Source organism: Sinocyclocheilus rhinocerous, unplaced genomic scaffold (genome assembly GCF_001515625.1).
Source record: "Sinocyclocheilus rhinocerous isolate Xijiao unplaced genomic scaffold, SAMN03320098_v1.1 scaffold257, whole genome shotgun sequence".
NCBI classification, from domain to species: Eukaryota; Metazoa; Chordata; class Actinopteri; order Cypriniformes; family Cyprinidae; genus Sinocyclocheilus; species Sinocyclocheilus rhinocerous.
This window is the reverse complement of record NW_015634026.1, coordinates 317,439-337,725: the sequence shown is the minus strand read 5'-3', so window position 1 is coordinate 337,725 and position 20,287 is coordinate 317,439. Positions and strand designations below refer to the sequence as shown.

At 36.5% G+C, this 20,287-nt stretch overlaps 1 protein-coding gene across 1 annotated transcript in view; it reads left to right on the top strand.

Moving 5' to 3' along the window:
• The first annotated feature begins 6,290 nt into the window (after positions 1-6,290).
• The window catches only part of LOC107745210 (protocadherin Fat 3-like), a 150,907-nt gene continuing 136,910 nt past the window's right edge, over positions 6,291-20,287 (top strand). The window contains exon 1 of the mRNA XM_016559067.1: positions 6,291-6,414. The gene's annotated coding sequence lies outside the window, so the exon portion shown is untranslated. The remainder of the gene's footprint in view (positions 6,415-20,287) is intronic.

The following is a 20,287-nucleotide window of genomic DNA, read 5'->3' as shown; positions in this document are numbered from 1 at the left end:
TTTGTCTGCTGTGTCTCCAAATAAGCAAAAGCTTTTTGTCACTGTTCATGGTTATCCTTATTTTTATAGCATACCGCTAGATATGGTAATTAATGGAATGAAATTGATAAGAAGGCCCACTGACAATGAGTAAAATGGTAGCTTAGAGAACAAATGTGTTTTCACTAAAATGGTGGTGATGAGTTTTGCTTCTCTAAATGAACTCACCAAATCTGTCAGGCCAGCTACAGAATCAACACATGACTCATGCATTAAAATTCATCATTAGCTCAATATAGTCATTAGTGTGCGTTTGTCTGCTGTGTCTCCAAATAAGCAAAAGCTTTTTGTCACTGTTCATTATTTTTATAGCATACCGCTATATATGGTAATTAATGGAATGAAATTGATAAGAAGGCCCACTGACAATGAGTAAAATGGTAGCTTAGAGAACAAATGTGTTTTCACTAAAATGGTGGTGATGAGTTTTGAGAAAGGCTGGAAACCTTGCACTGCATTCAGTTCAACCAATGACTCTTATGAGCCGATTCTTTGCAGTGATTCAAAAACATACAGCGCAAATGACATTCGATTCTAAAAAGAATGACTCTTATGAGCCGGTTCTATGTAGTGATTCAAAATCATAGCGCAAATGACGTTCGATTCTAAAAAGAATTACTTTTATGAGCCGGTTCTTTGTAGTGATTCAATAACGCAAATTACGTTCGATTCTGAAACGAATGACTCTTATGAGCCGATTCTTTGCAGTGATTCAAAAACATACATCGCAAATGACATTCGATTAAAAAAATAATGACTCTTATGAGCCGGTTCTTTGTAGTGATTCAAAAACATTCAGCGCAAATGACGTTCGATTCTAAAAAGAATGATTCTTATGACCGTTTCTTTTGAGCGAGTCAAAAACAAACAGCGCAATCAGTAGCTGCGTCCCAAATGACACACTATACACTATGTACTTATACATGTATTTATGCACTAAGTACTATGTAGTTTGACTTCTGAATGAATGACTCTGAGTCGGTTCTTTTCGTGAATCAAACATCTTGCAACTATACGTTTTTAATGTAGTGTAGTTCAGTTAAGTTACTGAATGGTTGTTCATATGGCAACTTGTTAGGAATGCACATTATGAGTTTTGCCTGTAGTATTTTATAAAACTTAAATTTAAAAAAATAGCAAATCTTTTCCAATTCTAAATCATAAAGCCATTTTTTTTGCATTTGTGTCATCTCTAGAATGAAAAAAAGTCTTTGTACACACATTTTGCAAATTATAGTTTTACATTTATTTATTAATGAACTAGGGGTTTCACCATTTCTGCCACATATATGTCTTTTACATAAGCCAGTCATTTATCCACATCGACTACTTTTCTGGATGACCAGTCAACTAGTAAAAATGAGCAGTTCATTTCTAAGCCCTGCTTCATCTTGTACATTTTAGCTAACATCCATCCACTCTTTGTTCTCTTCAATCAAGAATTCTAGCTAATGAGGGTCCAAAAGCACCAAACACTAACTCAATCACCATAATCCAGGTTCTCTAACATGCATAGGCCACGTGTGTGACATTACAGACACGCTCACACATGCACACTGAATAAATGTAAAAGAGGCAGTTTAAAGAGCCATACTCTGTGTCTAGGGTTCTCTAGATCTCGGTTTAACTGCTGTCTAGAGGGTCATTGACGGTTCTGCATGAGTAACTGAAAATAACAATCATTCTCCACAAACACAATTATGTCCTTTAGCACCAGGGCTCGACTCGTCTCGTCTCATTGGACCATTAGTGTCTGTTACGGTAAGCTGTGATTGGTCAATGGGGCTTGAGTTTCATAGCTTAAATGAGAAAATGTCACAAACATTCTCAGTCAGTCACGCTTAAACTCTCAATATGTGTCTGTTTTCCAAACAGTCCAGCTTTACCAGTATAAGCAATTTTTAGTAGCAGTGTAGCAGGACGAATCTACGTACAAGTGAGATGAGACAGGAATTTTATATTTTTGGGTTTGACTGACACTTTTATCCAAACTGACTTGCATTGCTTTCAATGTTTTAAGTTCATGTATTTGTCGGGAATGAAAGCCATGACTTGATGTAACTAATTTACTAATGATTCTCTAGTTGCATTGGAAAGGCTGAATTTCGAAATTCAGTGAGTCATTTGGTTCAAATGATTGGTTTTGTGAATCAGTTTGTACAGTTGGTTCAGTTTTTAAAAATAGATGTTAATTATGTTAATTTTTTGAGTGTTCACAGAAGGGAAATACATATTTCTTTAAATACTACCGATTATCACTATAATTATAATTAGTTTTGACACTAACTCTAATTAATAGATATATGTTGATATATAAGTATTAAAAAATATCAGTAAATATTTTTAGCTGTAATAATAAAATAAAATATTTATTAGCTATATATATATATATATATATATATACACAATAATATGCATAATTAATTCAAATGAATTAAAACTATATAAAAACTACAAAAGCTAAAGGTGACAAAAGCACACAAAAAAATTACTTTAGCAAAAATTAAAAAGAAAATGGAAAAATAAAAGCACATTCTGCTTATATATAATAATTACATTAACCAAAAGTGTCAGTAAAGACATTTTTAATGTTATAAATTGCTATTTTAAATAAAAAGCTGGTGTTTTGAACTTTATATTCATCTGTTTCCACAATCTCAGTCAGTCACGCTTAAACTCTCAATATGTGTCTGTTTTCCAAACAGTCCAGCTTTACCAGTATAAGCAATTTTTAGTAGCAGTGTAGCAGGACGAATCTACGTACAAGTGAGATGAGACAGGAATTTTATATTTTTGGGTTTGACTGTCACTTTTATCCAAACTGACTTGCATTGCTTTCAATGTTTTAAGTTCATGTATTTGTCGGGAATGAAAGCCATGACTTGATGTAACTAATTTACTAATGATTCTCTAGTTGCATTGGAAAGGCTGAATTTCGAAATTCAGTGAGTCATTTGGTTCAAATGATTGGTTTTGTGAATCAGTTTGTACAGTTGGTTCAGTTTTTAAAAATAGATGTTAATTATGTTAATTTTTTGAGTGTTCACAGAAGGGAAATACATATTTCTTTAAATACTACCGATTATCACTATAATTATAATTAGTTTTGACACTAACTCTAATTAATAGATATATGTTGATATATAAGTATTAAAAAATATCAGTAAATATTTTTAGCTGTAATAATAAAATAAAATATTTATTAGCTATATATATATATATATATATATATATATATATATATAACAATCGAATTTTGTAGCTTCTTATGTCATTCTTTTTGTTTTCTTATTTGTTTTTTTTATTTATTAAAATTATTGGAGCAGCATAATACAATGATTTTTGAAGGATCATGTGACACTGAAGACTGGAGTTACGATGCTGAAAATTCAACTTTGATCACAGGATTAAATTATTTTAAAATGTATTACAATAGAAAACAGTTATTTTAAATAGTACAAATATTTTACAATATTGCTGTTTTTACTGTTTTTTCATCAAATAAATGCAGCCTTGAAAAGAAAGAAATATATATATACAAACCTGCAGCCATAACCCAAACCTCAACCCTCAAATCCTCTATACTGACCATAAACTAAACCAAAGGAAACAAGCTTCACTCAGCAGAATAAAACAGTCCACCTTTCACCAGAATGTCTCTGCGATCTCTGTCCTCACCACTAATGTAATTGTGGTATGAAGCCTCGAGTCACCGGCTCTGAGCTTCAGTAGTTGTATGTGTCTCTGAGGCCTGTATGTACACTAGAGATTGGCAGCCAGTCAAATCCAGAGCGGCTCCAGAATGGTGTTAACATCAGGAGTTCATCAGTGCTTGCCGCGTGCCGCTGCATGCATGAGACAGATGTCTTAATAATAAAAACAGCAGCCTTCATAAATGGAAGAAACAAAATCAATAATAAACATAAAATAGCTGGGAAAACAATATGCCTGGTTGCCATCATAAAAAAGTGCACTTCACTAAAATAATTGTTATTCCTTTTGCTCTGCCAACGCCTACGCTTCTGAACTTTCTGTGTGTCTTTGCACGTAATCGATGCTCTGCGTCCATTAAATAGATGTTCATCTGCCTGTTGGTGGGGAATCGTAGATCTTGTGGTAATAAACATCATGTAGGCCGGTGGCTCTGACCTCTACATCACACCCTTTGTCCTTCAGCCATGAGCAAACACACACACACACTAATCTGAAGGTGCAAAAAGCAAAGCTGTCTCTTTCAATCTATGCCACTTTGCACCTGTTTTCTCTAACACACTTTTTATGTCTCTGCATTATAATGACTTTATTGGCTTATATTGTTGGCCAGCCTAAGGCACACCTGTGCAATAATCATGCTGTCTAATCAGCATCTTGATATGCCACACCTGTGAGGTGGATGGATTATCTCGGCAAAGGAGAAGTGCTCACTAACACAGATTTAGACAGATTTGTGAACAATATTTGAGAGAAATAGGCCTTTTGTGTACATAGAAAAAGTCTTAGATGTTTGAGTTCAGCTCATGAAAAATGGGGGCAAAAACAAAAGTGTTGCGTTTATAATTTTGTTCAGTGTATATAGACAAGTATAAAACAACAAAAACTACAAAGAAAGCAATACAATTATTTTAATAAAAATGGAAAATATAAAATAAAACCTGATTAAAAATATTATATATATAATATGAAGCAGCATTACTGTTTTTAACATTAATAATAATAGTAATAATAATAATAATAATAATAATAATAAATATTTCTTGAGCAGCAAATCAGCTTATCAGAATGATTTCTGAAAGATCATGTGACACTGAAGACTGCAGTAATGATGCTGAAAATTCAGCTTTGCATCTCAGGAATAAAATACAGTTTAAATTACATTTTAAATCATAATAGTATTTTACAATAATACTGTATTTTTTCATCAAATAAATGCAGTCTAATCCAAAGCTGTCCGTTTATGCCACTTTACACCAAATTTCTCCAACACACACACTTTTATTTCTGTGCATTATTGCGGCTTGTATTGTTTTTAAATTAGGCTAATTATAATTAGTACATCCTAACCTTACGCCTACACCTTAAAGAAACCTTTTGGCATTGTTAGATTTTAATTAAGATATTATTTAATCCCTTTATGAAGCTGTTTCCATCGTGAGAGCTATACAAAGAAGGCTATTTCAGCCACTCTCATTTGGTCTCATCAAAGATAGCAAACCTGACCCTCACCCACTCACCTCGTGCGTTTGATGTCAGCTCTGCATGATAAGTGGATATCCGCCTAACAGCACACCAGCGGGACAGAAAAATCAGCCCCTCCTGCCCCCATGCAGTCAGGGGGGCACAATGGAAATCGATTTGTGCATTATATCATGGCTACATTAATTACACGGCAGTTCATTTCTAAAAGGCCCCGTAGCCGCCCGTGATCATCACTCTGACACTCAGCTGGACGCGCTCGAGCTTCAGCACGAGTAGACCAGCGCACTTATGCAGCGCTGACCCATTTATCACTGCTACCGCAACGTCCTGTTCTCAAATACAGTGCAGTACAACACAATTCAGTCTTATTAATGGAGAGTTTTGTCTGTTTGCAGGCCCAAAACTAAATTGCCTGCAAACAGACAAAACACAAACAGTGGGTAGAAGGCTTGAGTCGGGGTAACTAAAATTAAAACCATAAAAATAAAAAAATTATTAACATGAACAAAAACCTTAAACTTGGACACATAAAAAAAGACAAGAACACACAATAAAATAAAAAGTGAAATTTAAAGTGAAAATTGTTATCTGTTATCTGTTATCTGTATCTATGAGTTATCTGCTTTTGCAAATGAACTCTTCATATATATATATATATATGAAGTGAAAATGAAGTATGCAATTAAATATTTATAATTTAAATATATTTTAACTTATAATTGCATAATGTAATCTTTAAATAATAAATCATTATTAAAGAAATTACTGATACAATACATGCATTTAATGTAAGTATAACATGCACATTAATGATTTCCCGTGCGCAGTAAATTATGCCAAACCGTCCGTCCGTCCGTCCGCGTGTGTGTGTGTGTGTGTGTGTGTGTGTGTGTGTTCTCGTCCGGTAGGCTGCGCTATGCTCGCACCCGCAGGAGTCGCTCTTCCCCCCTTCCGTGCGCGCGCTTCCCCGGTCCCACGCCGAGCGAGTGTGTGTATGTGTGTGTGTTTGTGTGTAAGAACGCGCGTGTGTGAACGCCGGAGCACATTGCTGTTGCAGGAGCTTCGGCGAGACGGTCGCTCTACCGATGCGCGGTCGGATACGGAACTCCTCATGGATACGGCAAAGTAGCGCGCCGGCGCCTGTCACTCACCGAGCGGATTTATTACTCACGAGGATAGGTATGCGAAATGAAGTCATATGCAATGTGCTTATTGATCAACTAACTGCGTTTGGGAGTGAAAGTTGGCTGGGCAGCGGATGGGGGCAGACTGAATGAAGGGGGGCAAGTACTGAAGCAGGTTTATTCCGCAGTAAAGGCATGCGTTGTGTTGGCTGTGTTACTCTTTTGGGGTTTAGGTAGACCTTTTGCAGTGGATCTTACGGGTAAATTGTGGTTGTGCATTGATGTTGTGAGTGCATTCAGGAGAAGTAGCCTGATTTAAGTTGTCATGGGGGAATATCTGTACATAGAGGACTTGTGGACATGCAGAGGGCAGAGAAAGTTGTCGGAGGTGTGGTGGATGTTAAAGGGGTCATATGATGCTGCTAAAAAGAACATTATTTTGTGGGGGCTTTATGCAAATCTTCCCACATAGTGAGGTAGGTATGTGGGGGCGTGTTCGAACGAGCCGTTTTAGGTAGGTGTGGCTAACTCTTAACTTTTATAAAGAATATCTCTTTGGATTTGAGACTTTAGTCTTTGCAACTTTACAGATCTTCTTTATGCACCAAGAGCTTGTAACACTCTAAAGAGAAAGGAAAAAATGAAATCGCATCATATGACCCCTTTAATGCATGCCTGGTGCAATGACAAGGTGGAGAGCTCACAGGGTCCCGGGCATCCATGAAAGTGCTGTAAATTTACAGGCGGCCCCCGGTGCATGTGTGTGTATGAATTCTCAAAGGGCCCAGTGCATCTTTTAATTAAAACCCACGGAGCACATACACACAAACTGCACACTTCAGATCCTCCACTAGAGAGAGAGAGTGTGTGTGTGTGTGTGCTGCACGTATTAATGTGCTGAATTCACTTTTTTCTCTCTATCCTCATAAGATTGGCTTCACACCGCTCTGCGCTCGGATGATGTTGGCGTGCTCTGCACATCAATGGGAGACACTCACTCTCTGAAATGCGACACTGCCCTGCGTTAGGCGAATACAGCGCGATATAGGGTCAGCTAGACACAGATATGTGCATACTTGCATACATAATCATATGCATGCTTGCATATAGAGAAAAGTGCATGCCAATTCACTGTGATTGCTAAAAAAAGAAACTCTTTCATTAGAAATGTAAAGGAAATTGTGAACTACCTCTGGTTTGTTTTTCCACCAACTCTCACTTTTATAGATGACTCACTTATTCCCAGCATTAGATTAGTTTTGATATGCTTTTGCGCTGCTTGCAGCCTCGGGTTGAGTTTTGGGACAAAGCCAGGCTGGGTCAGGCGGTGTATATTTATGAGAAATCTTTGATTGGTAATTTGGTTTGTGAAGAGATATTGTGATCCACTTTTGAAATGAAAGGTCCGCTCAACCCAAAAATGAAAATTCACCCTCATGTTGTTCCAACACTGTATGACTTTCTTTCTTATGTAAAACACAAAAGGAGTTATTTTGAAAAAAATGTCTCGGCATCCATACAATGGAAGTCAATGGGGTCCAATATTGTTTAAATGCATTATTAGTGTTATTTTATTTATATGGCCAATACTGATATCTAGAGACCACATTGGTTAATATAATGTGGACATTTACATAATACCATTTAAAAATAATAATTGAGATCCACAACCATACTGAAATATAAATTGAAACATTTATTTAACTAAATTTACTATAATATTTGGCATTAAATCGAGGAATGTTTCATCCAAAAATGAATACTTTGTCATCATTTTATCATCTTCATATCATTCCAAACCTCTATGACTTTTTTCTTCTGTGAAAGGCAAAAGAAGATATTTAGCAGAAATCTGTGCTGCTCTTCTCTATACAATTAAAGTGAATGGTGACCATGGCGTGTCTGAGTTTTTCACTGTCTGTCACTGTCTGTTCCTCACATATATGTTGCTAACATATGATTTCTGTAGACTATATAGCGCACAAGCTGTATGGACTGCTTTTATAACGCCTTTATTGTGCGTTTTAGAGCTAGACCGAGTTTGGTCACCATTCACTTTCATTGCATGGAAAAGAGCAGCTTGAAATATCTCCTTTTGTTTTCCACTGGAGTTTGGAATGGCATTTTGAGAGTAAATTAATTATTATTGTTATTATTTTCAGCAATGCTAATCTCAAAATGGCTGATGTATCAATCTAGCACTAGATAATATGACTCAACCTTATGTTTGTTAATGCATTTGTTTCCCTTTCACAATTGAATCACCATTGGACAGCGCAGCAAAGCGATGCAGTTTGGAATGGCATTTTGAGAGTAAATTAATTATTATTGTTATTATTTTCAGCAATGCTAATCTCAAAATGGCTGATGTATCAATCTAGCACTAGATAATATGACTCAACCTTATGTTTGTTAATGCATTTGTTTCCCTTTCACAATTGAATCACCATTGGACAGCGCAGGAAAAAAGCGATGTGTTTATGCTCTGCTAATGCACAAACTATAAAACATCAAACCACAGCGGAAACACATATTAAGATTATGCTCAAAGTGCGTCTAAGAACCGAGTGAGTGAAAGAGGAGCTATTTAGTCTGTGTGGAGCGACACACACTTTTGTCCATGTTCCAAACAGCTGTCTGTTCGGATACATGATATGTTTTCTGGAAAACATTTTTTTTACTGGTCCACCTGTTCAGTGCCGTTTGTCCTTTAATGCATGCATCAGTTTGTGTGTGTGTGTGTGTGTGTGTATGCGGGTAGAATGACCTCCACGTCGCTGATCAATGCCGACGTTCTCCCTTAGAAATGGAGGGATGTGTCCCCGTGTGGGGCGACCCTTCCCCCATCTGTTCCCAGCGCAGCCCAGCTTGTGTGTGCGAGCCCATTCTCAGCATCTGTCTTTGCCAAATGCCAGGACTCAGTGGACGCTTCACATTAAAATCAGCGGCCCGCTCCACATGTATGAGGGGGTAGGGAGTCCTGATGTGCCGTTGTTGCGTCTCCCAGCGTCCGCGCCATTGTTTGTGTGCGCTGTGTGTGTGTGTGTGTGTGCGTGCTTTTGTTCTCCGCTTGCGCTGGAATGCTCTTCAGTGCTGTGTCAACTGTAGAGACCCCCTCAGATCCCGTCCTGCACCCCGCGGCCCCTCTCTCCAATGTTTTCCTAGTTTTTCAGTCTTAATTTGTTTTGTCTTGCCCTTCTAGTTTGTCATTTTTCATAGAGGACTGAAAGACGGAGTAATTAGAGTGGGCTCTTTCTGAAAGCTTCTTTCTGTGTGCGGTCAGCAGGACAGGGGCCGCACTTATAAACAAATGTCTAAGACAGTCAAACACAAGAGTCTCTGGTGCTGTGTCTCAAAACCTAGTGAGCTGCCTACTTAGGTAGCATTTTTTGGTATTATAAATGCATTTCATAGCTTGCTTAAGAGACCGTGGCAGATATTGTGGCACTCTGTTGTATCTTATTGTACTAAATGATTACTATTTTCATATGCTATTATTTAAATGGAACTTTAAAAACACTTTGGTATTAACACATAATACATGTCAACAAAAACATTGAAAAAAGGGAATTTTCCAAGTAAACAATTCATATACTATGGTATTTATGTGGTACTCCAAAGAATACCAGGGTATTACCATGATATCATGCTCACAGTATTAACATGGTACATGTGCAAAACTATTGAGTGTTTTCTAGTGATGTGCCAGTTTTTTTTTTTTTTTTACCGAAAAGTTTTTAAGTAGCCGAAACGTTTTTGCAATTTAAATTTGGTCAACGAACCGGTTAAACTCTTTATGCTGTTCAGGGTGTAATGTTCTTGGTTGATAAATTTAACCATTTGAAGTAAAGTTTTCAGGAATGAAGCGCATCAAAGTAATTTTTTACTGAAACATAAACTGAAAGTTTTCATTTAGCTGAAAACTAAAAATAAAGTTTCTGTAATTAAATTTGGGTCATTTAACTCTTTATGCTGTTCTGGTTGTTATGCTTTTGGCTGCTAAATTAAAACAGTTGTAATAAAATTCTTGGGGAGTGAGGCACTGAAATTATTTTTTTTAACAAAACACTAAGACCAAAAGTTTTCGTTCGGACAAAAAAAAAATTTCTGTAATTAAATTTAATTAAATGGGTCATTGAACCTTTCTGGCTGTTCAGAGTGTCCTATTCTTGGATGATAAATTATAAACCAGTCATAATAAAGTTGCTCAAGTATGAGGTGTTAAAAAAATTTTTTTTTTTTTGGAAATGAGACCGATTTTTATTTATTTATTTTTTTCTGAAACCCAGAAACTGAAAGTTTTCATTTAGCCAAAAAGCTAAACTGAAAATGATGCTTCTGTAATTACATTTGGGTAATTGGGTAAACAAACATATGCTGTTCACGGTTTTGTGTTCTCGGGTGATAAATGAAAGTCTTATTAAAATTCTGCATTGAGAATTGAGTTGGCACTGAGCTGCGTCTTGATATATTTTGACAATTTTTACTCTAACAATAGCATATTTTTGTTAACGGTAAAGTCCATCCAATCTGCTGACGTTTACTTGTAACTTATCCACATTGTATACTCGAATCGGTACCGATACAGTCGAAACACATCCCCAGAAACACGCTACTTTAATGTCACTGTTTCTGTCAATGATTTTGACCCTCTGAATTTATTCGACTGAAAATACGTAAATTGCTATTTCAACCTGTTTTCGGTTGCGTAATTTTGGTGCATTACCAGTGTCTTTGAAATTGAAGTTCCAAAACAATGGTATTACCATGGCACTATATCTCAAAATCATAGTATTTCCATTTTTTCTTTTTTTTTTTGTTAATATTGATGTTGTCTAGATTTTCACATATTTTCACTTAATTTAAAACCAGTCAAGTTAGATTAAAACACTCAAGCACCTTGTTTGGACAAAAGTCACACAGGTCTTTTCTTCTCTGTCTGTCTTTGTCTTTCATTTGCGTTTCTCAATGATCATAGCAGCTAATTAACAGTGTTGTAATTAGTCAGGTAATAAAGCTTCAAGTCAAGAACAACTGCTCAAGGGAGCGTCTTTTAATGAGCGCTGATGCTGTTGCGGCATCGACTGCGTTCAGCGGCTTTGCAGTGTGTGTGTGCTGTTTGCTTTCTTGGGAAAGAAAGTGAGAGTCTTTTAGAGTGAGTCAAAATGAGTACATTGGGTTTGATCCAGCTCGGTAGACCAGGAGAGAGAAAGAGAAAGCGAGCGAAATGCAGGGTTTGGTCCAGTATGGTCGACTGGTGGTTGAAATCTGAGCATGTGATTTTAAGGCTAAGAATACATCTCTGAACTACACACACCATGAGATGAACACAATATAATTGCTTTTCCAAGATTTCTGGAGTACGTTTTACGAGGAAATACTATTTAGTTTAAAATTTCATGTTTAATTCAATTGCAGTTTCTTGGTAATTATTTGTGAAATTTGGCAATTTTTGAGTGAATTTTTTTTCCTATTCAAATTTAGGAATAACCTACATAACTATATACCTATATAAGTTGACCCCATTAATTGAGTAGTACATTATTGCACGAGTAAACCATAATAACTTCATGTGTGCATGAGTGTTTTGTGTTTGTGTATAGCGTGATCCGTGTGTGTGTGCGGAGGCTGGTGAATGATGTGCTCTGAGCACATGCTTGTCGATTCGGTGACGCCCTTGTCTGTCTCGCCGGTGAGCCTGATGTGTATCGATCCAGGATGCCACCATCAGTGCCAACCACACATACACACACACACACACTAAAACATCCTCTGTGTTAACAGTCTGAGAAAAACTCTTCTCTTCCTGACAATCAAAAGCCACTTGATCATTAAACCAGCCAATCACGGCTCACTTTAATAGCAGCTAACCTAATCACAGCGTTCTTCTAAAGAAGCAACTCGGATAGGAAACTTATTGGCTTGTCTTTTAAAGAAACTCATTCTGTCCATCAGCGGACTGGCGATTATCTTAGTATCAGAGTCATTTGTTGATTGTGCAAAATCACAAAATAACGATTTTTTGATTGATTTTGCTTTAGCTTATGAAATGTGGTTAAAGTCAAAATGAAATCAGAATTTACCCTGTTTGTTTTCTTTCAAAATGTAATACAACACCACTTCAAACGACTTTCCTGTTCAGCTGATGTCATCAAGCCCTCTTATATTTAAACCCTCTCCTCCAATCACGTGTCATTTAATGTCATTCACCATCCAATCAGATTAAATAAATTCTCTCACTACATTTTTTTTCTTTTTAATAATCTTGTTTCACTAGGAAATGTGTGACCTGGTGAAAGTGAAATGGGGTTGTGAACTTCGTTTCATGTTGACTAGTAAAAGCAATTACCTTCATTGTTGTTGAAGGAGTGGAAAGGTTTTAGAGAGATGTCAAAGGTCATCGGATAGGTGTACGATTACAATGTAACATATGAAACTTTATCCCGGGGCCGGGTCAGCGTTTATCTGAAAACGCGTGACGTTAAATACTTAAAGCTACCCGAAAGCGATAACCATGTGTTCTGTGGAAACTTAAAGAATCTTTTTTTTTTTTAAAGCCTTTTTTGAAATATTTTTTGGTGCGTCTTTTATAATCATGGCTTAAAATCTGGTAAGGGCTAATTAACTGTAGCAAATCATGTCAAAATATATCATCTTGTATTGGAAAAGAACAAATTCCACTGAAGAATTTATACTGATGTGCATTTTGTATTAGATATGTTATCGTTCTTGACAGACAGCATGTTGAAGTCACAAATTCATTGACTTTTAAAAATTAAGTTTACATAGTTTTTTTTTTCCAGGAATGGATTGGCTTTGAAGAGCAAAGTTGTTTTAATTGTCTCTTACAACAAAAATCTTTTATTTAAACCCATGGAAATGCAGATTCTTTTGTAAATAATAGTGAAAAATCACCTTTTAAAATTATTACCCTTTTTTGCAGATTTTTACTTGTACCTTTACAAGTTTGTATTCTGAACAGTAAAACAAGGCATGTTACCAAACCTGATCTAAGCTGCATTTGTATGTTGTTTGAAATCCAGTTAACATTTGTGTTGAATTTAAGTAGTTTTTTTTTGTCATTCAGAACACTGTTTGTATCATAGGCTATACATACACAGTGTGCAGTAGTAGTTAGACAACTCGTTCTTAATTCACTCATTTTCACTCATCTTGTCCCTAGTGTGGATATAGTTTCCTCAAATTTGCGAAACAAATTGTAATTGCTAGTATAAATAAAACCTTATTTTCTCATCACGAAGTCATGTGATCAGAAATCCATAAAGTGCTTCTGTTTTTAACGTCATTTTACGTAAAGAGATATGTAAAGTAGCAATTACGTGTCCGTTCACGGACTGAAAACCTGATGCTACAAAGTGCGTTAACTTGCTTACAGTGCAGAAAAACTCATTTCGAAGTGATTAGAAACTTGAAATGGACCACCCACCCACGTCCGCTCAGACACATTCGTCTCTGCGCTCGTTGATATCTCCCATCCTCCTCCATTGTTTGTCCCTGATGTGTTTTTCTTAGGCTCCGATTCATTACATCAGTTGAGATAAATTCTGTTTTTCAGTGGCTTGATGTTACCGGAAGCAGGGGAGCAGCTCGTTTAGGACGCGGCAGTGGCGGGTCGATAGCTTGTTAGAGCTCCGTTTGACAAGATGTCGTTCGCAGAGGTAATTTACCCGTAAACTCGCTAAAGTTGCCACTTACGTCACTGTCGTCCCCATGTGGATGAGCACAAATCAAAAGCGCATTGATCGGCATGCAACCTTTCTAAGACAAACACCTGCCTGTGTGTTTGTGCATTTGCGATAGTAGTTTATTGTTGCTCTGTTGGTCAGTGTTCATTTGAATGTGAGTGTGTGATTCATAATTGATCAGGTCTTCGATAAAGGAGTTTTGTTGCTTTTTCCCTTACTGTGGTGATACCATTTTATGATCAACATAGTTATGTATATGACAGTTAATCATTCTAGTATTATTTAGTAAAACGTGGTTGTACTAGCGGCACTGATAGTGGTGGACTACAGAGGTTGTCATGTTGACATTTTTTTGTGGAAGATTTCTGGCCCATATTGTAAGGAGGCAGCAAATTTTTTTCAAAATCGCATTGAAAAATTTAAGTTCATAACAAATAATAAATTTGTTTTTAATATTCATATGGAAGATATTCAACTAATATTTTGAAAATAATCCAGTAAACAGTAAGCTAAATTATTTCATCATGATCTCATTGGGTAAGTTACTTAAACATAAATGTAAATGCCATTTACAATTACTTTTATTATGCCAAAGACATTTAATGTTTTAGTTTTTTTTTAAATTTCAACTTAAATGTAAAATTGGTCAGCATTGTGCTAGCTTAATTTTGAGGCTGTTTACATAAGATGTAAAGTGTATTGGTTTGATGTGTTTCAAATTATTTGTATGTAGATTTGCCTCATAGGTTCATAGTCATAAACAAGGTCATAGGTTCGATTCCCAGGGAATGAACTGATAAGATGTATGGCTTGAATGCAATGCGTAAAAATACATTAATATAAATCTAAAAGTAGCTAGAGCATGAATTGGATCCGCTTGCTTTTTGCACAAATTTGTTGATTATAAATGATTTTTTAGTGAAAATGTATGGGCCATACTGTAGGGAGGCAGCAAATTTCTTGAAAAATTAAAGTTTGTTGCATATAATAAATTAGTTTTCAATATTCTTAAAAAGAGTTAACTAAATAGTTCAATATTTTGAATTATATATAATTTTTTTGGTGAAAAAGAATAACATTATTTTGTGTATTTGGTGTAATGCAATGCAGTTTACACGGTTTAAGGTTCAAAAAACACATTATTTTCCACATACCATACATTTTTGTTGCCTCTCTCAGTCCTGCCTTTCTGAAATGCGTCCATTTTTACAAAGCTCATCATTCTGAAAAGCGAGGTGTGCTCTGATTGGCCAATTATCCAGTACGTTGTGATTGGCCGAATACCTCAAGCGTGTGACGGAAATGTTATCCCGCTTACCATATTTGGAAACACACAGCGTCTCCACGACATGGCGGTGGCGGCAACAATACTAGGGCTAGGTTTTGACACAAATTTTCACAAGCTTGCGATTCGATTCGATTACCAATTCGATTAGATTCAATATAGATTATTTTAGATATATATCAGGTACAGTACATACCAAATTTTCTCAAGGAAAAAATATTGCAATACAATGGACAGAATTTGAAATCTGAGACTTTGTTTCATATTAAAAGTACCAAAGTGCTTATTGCGATATATTGGATGGGACGTTCCGTCCACTTCAACGTTCCGTCCATTAACTGAAAACAGGCTATACTAATCGATTCTTGGGATTTAAGAATCGATATCATTCCGTAAAAATGAGAATCGATTAATATCGAGATATCGATATTTTTTACCCAGCCCTAAACAATACTACAGCGAGAATAAAAGTTACGCCTTCTTTCTTTGCATAAACATTTGGACAGTGTTATGCAAATCTTCCACAGTGATGTAGATATGTGGGGGTGTGTTTAAATGAGGCGTTTTAGGAAGGTGTGGCTGAGTCATAACTTTTATAAAGAATATCTCTTTGGGTTTGAGACTTTAGTCTTTGCAGCTTCTGCACGAACAGCTTATAACACACCAAAGACAAAGGAAAACTTGAAATCACATGATATGACCCCTTTAAAAAGTTAACTAAATAGTTCAATATTTTTTAAATAATCATGCAATAATCAAATGATCGAACTGATAAGATGCATACAATGAATGCAATGCAGTTAAGTTGGGTAAATGTAAATCTCAGAAGTAGAGCTTAAATCGGAGCCACTTGCTTTTAACACAGCTAGTAGTACATCTAGTAGGCTTTGCATTCCCAGTGAATGCATGAACCGATAAGATGTAAACTTTGAATGCAATGCAATTACTTTGGATAAAAGTGCCTGTCAAATGCATGAATCTATAAAAGTTGATTATAATGGAAGAGATTGAGTTTCGTTGTTGTGATGTGCCGCTTGCCTCCAATTTAGAGTCGGAATGTTAAAACTATCTGTTTAGAAATGATTATTGTCTTTTCTTGTGTTTACACTTGTTGATTTCATTTCAGAATCCATATTGTAAGTGGAAGGCTTTCTTCTTTTGATAAATAGCTCTTGATGGGGGTGGCGGTTTGGCCAGTTTATTTTTTCTGTCTTTTTGGGGGGCACAGGATTTTTAAGTTTGGGCACTCGATTGCACATTGGGCCCTGGAGTAAAGGGGCCCATCCATAAATTTAGGGAAATTCAGCAATAGTCATGGGTGGTATTTGTTTAGTGCATAAAATCATGTGTGTGTATCCATATGCATTCATTCATTGTGTATTCTGTGTGTTTGCACTTACTTAGTGGTTTATGTTGTTCTGCACTCAGTTGATTATCATATGTTTGTGTTTTGTGCATGTGTGTAAGCTCATACTCTATTGTGCTGTGCGTTTATGTGTTTGTTATAGCCAAGGGGATTGGTAAACTATGGCTGTTCTGCTCGTAATGGAAGTGGAGCGTGTTCAGACTGCACAGCTGCCTAAAGCTTTTTCTGTGTCTGTGTCTGTGTGTGTGTGTGTTTGTCTTTGCGAACACTTGTATGTTCTTCACGTATGGAGGGAGTGCGTTCAATGCAATTGTGGAGGTGTTTGCGACTCTGAGATCAGAGAGACTCTGTTTATGTGGGTTTAGTTAGCTGTACCTTAGGGACAAAACTGTCCACAGAAGTTAGCTAAACCTGACAGAAACCTCCCTTAAGGGACGTCCTCAAAGGTAAAATGATTCATAAATACAGTAAATACAAACTGTTTTCTTTTAGAGGTTGGCTTTGGGATTGCCTGTAGTCATAGAATTTGCTTTATAGTCTGTATGTACAAGTAAACTTGTGTGTTATCTGGTTTAGTGAGTTTTTACAAGCTGTAATTGGGTTTGGAGCTGAATATTACGGCTAGAAACACAAGCCACACACGTCGAAGGAGATAAAGTTTGGAAAAGCGAGGTTTAATGATGGAAATGGGGCTTGAAGACAGACTGGAAGCAGTTTCATTGCAGCAGATATGTTAGTGACTGGGTCTTTCAGAGTGTATGTGTATAAATAAAGTGTTCAGATTTGATTAGTTTTGAAGGTGAGGGAAGCCCAGGCACACTGACACACACACACACACACACACACACACACGCCTGTATGAGTCAGACATTCATGGCACTTTCTCTCAGTGTTTTTGGCAGTGTGCGGTCAGTGCACTTTTACCTGACTTAAATTCACGCTTATAAACACATACACAACACACAACGACACACTGATAGAAGCACACACACAAAGACACACATTTACTTAGCTGTCAACTTCTATTGTTTTTATATAGAGCTATTGCAATTGAAAATGCAATGGACTAAACATATCCCACACTGAAACTATAGGCCTAGCTGAAAAAGTTGAATTTGCAATTATTTTACATATTTAGTATTAATCACTTACTGAGGAAATTCCCAAATATTGTTAGATGTAAAAAAAAAAATTCCCTTTTCTTTTCTTTTAGTTTATGTGATTGCAATGAGCTAATGAAGCACACAATTCTTGAACATTTTGTTAATAACTTAATTTGTGTTTAAAACAATTATTATGTAAGTGATGTAAATCCATTTGTTTTGGAACTATGTGAATCATTTTTCTTGCATTAATTGAAACTGGACAGTGGATTTTCTGTTCAGTATCTCATATTAATATCATATCTCATAGTAATCTCATATGTTACATAAAGGGAAAGTTATGAAAAGTTTCATGTTTTTCAAGTTTGACACATTGAATGTTATGATTTAATTCAGTCAGGCCTGTCCACTGTTGAGGGTGTTTGCTTAGGTGGTAATTTGATGTATAAAATGTATCAAAAGTTTTAAGTTTGTCAAGTTTGACGCATTGAATATTACAATGATTTATTTAATTAATTTAGGCTTGTCCACTACACAGGATCTTTGAGTTAAGTTTATGTGGTAATTTGATGTGAGAAATAAAAAATATTTCCAACATGTGCATGTTAAATAAATTAGAAACGGTTATCAAATGTTTTAAGTATGTCAAGTTTGTCACATTGAATATTATGATGTTTTGTTTAATTCAGTTGGGCTTGTCCACTACTATAAAAAAAAGTTTCCAACATGTGCACATTTCACGAAGTAAAAAGGGTTATTACATTTACATTTAGTCATTTAGCAGACGCTTTTATCCAAAGTCCGTGCCTCAGCAGCGGCGGGGCCTGAACCGCGGGAAACCGATGGTTTTCCCTCTCCCCTCGAGAAGAGAGACAAACGAGAGCGGAGCTTCTTCAGAGAAAAGCTCTCACAGTGCACACAGATTGCCCCCTCGAGGACATCGTGTGCGTGCTCCTCGCCCAAACAAACAACGCATAGATCGTGTGAATCATCGGGTGTCAGGAACCGCTGACACGGATGTACACACTTTCTAAATGCTTCGCTAGTGCTCGCCATAGTAGGAAAGAAAAGCTCTTACTTTGCTTTTTGGAATGCACGCTTCAAACAGACCGGTCAGTGAAGACGAAGAAGAGAATGATGTGCGCTACCGGCGCCTATTTTGTACTAGTCGCGACGGTAGTGACGTCATGGCTGTCGCCGGCCAAACAAGTTGGTGTTTTTTCAATGTAGGCTTCAGACACGGGTCACGACGAGGCGTTCCCCATAGCGACCCCTAGAGGACGCAGTTCGAAGTTCCACGAAAGGGAAACTAATTTTCAACATGTGCACCACTTTCCGCAATTCAATATTTAAGTCAAAATACAGCATTTTTTTTCTTCTTTTATATTTTTATTGAAAGTAAACATAACAGAAGACAGTCGAAAAACGAATGAGTTAAAACAGCATTTTAAGGAAAGTGCTTTAAGTTACATTATAGTGCCAGTCTCAAGAGTGTGTGTTTCAGTCCGTGTCACACTCTCCTCTGATCTCTAGCAAATCGCAGGTCTCTCTCTCGATCCATCTTTCCATGTGGGCTTGTCTCTCTTTGATGAATCACTTATTGAAGGACAGCAAAAGGGTCGTTCAGGCAGCAGTAGTGGAGCTCAGAGCGGGGCTATAATCAGTCCCAGAGGGTTCGAGCAGTGAGGACAGTAGCACCAGCTCTGATAGCGGTAATTACCCTGACCGTATATTCCCACGGCACGACAGGGGGACTAAACGCGCACATACCGACAACAAACTCCCACCGAACACAGGCACTCGCTCCAGGAGCGACTGGAAGAGAAAGAGATTGTTCAGAGCACACCTAATTCATTATTGTGACAGGAACTCGCAAGATCCATTGTTCTGAGAGGATGCATTGTGTTCTGTTGTAGGCACTGTACATCCAAAGAAATGAATAGAAATATTAATCTGTCACCTTGCGTAGTGCTAAATTAGTGCTACATGACAGCAAAAGCAATCAAAATTCTGTATATTTATGAGTGTGTGTGTGTAGGGCAGCAAAACGATTAATTGCGATTAAAAGTATTCAGAATAAAAGTTTGTTTACATACTATATGTGTGCGTACTGTGTATATTTATTATACAAGTAGATAGAATAGAAAAAATAGAAAGCTAGTGTTTTGTTTATTTTTTATTTATTTTATTATTTTTTTTATAAAAAAAGAAGATAAATATAGATAAAGTAGAATTAAAATAGAATAGAAAGTGCTTATTAAATGTTAAAAGTTTGTCAAGTTTCACATATTTAATATTGTTATGATTTGTTTAATTCAATTAGACTTGTCTATAACATAGGGTGTTTGTGTTAAGTCTATGTAGTGATTTGATGTTAAAAAACGTCTCGGGTTACTTATGTAACCATGGTTCCCTGAGGGGAACGAGACACTGCGTCCTCTAGGGGTCGCTATGGGGAACGCCTCGTC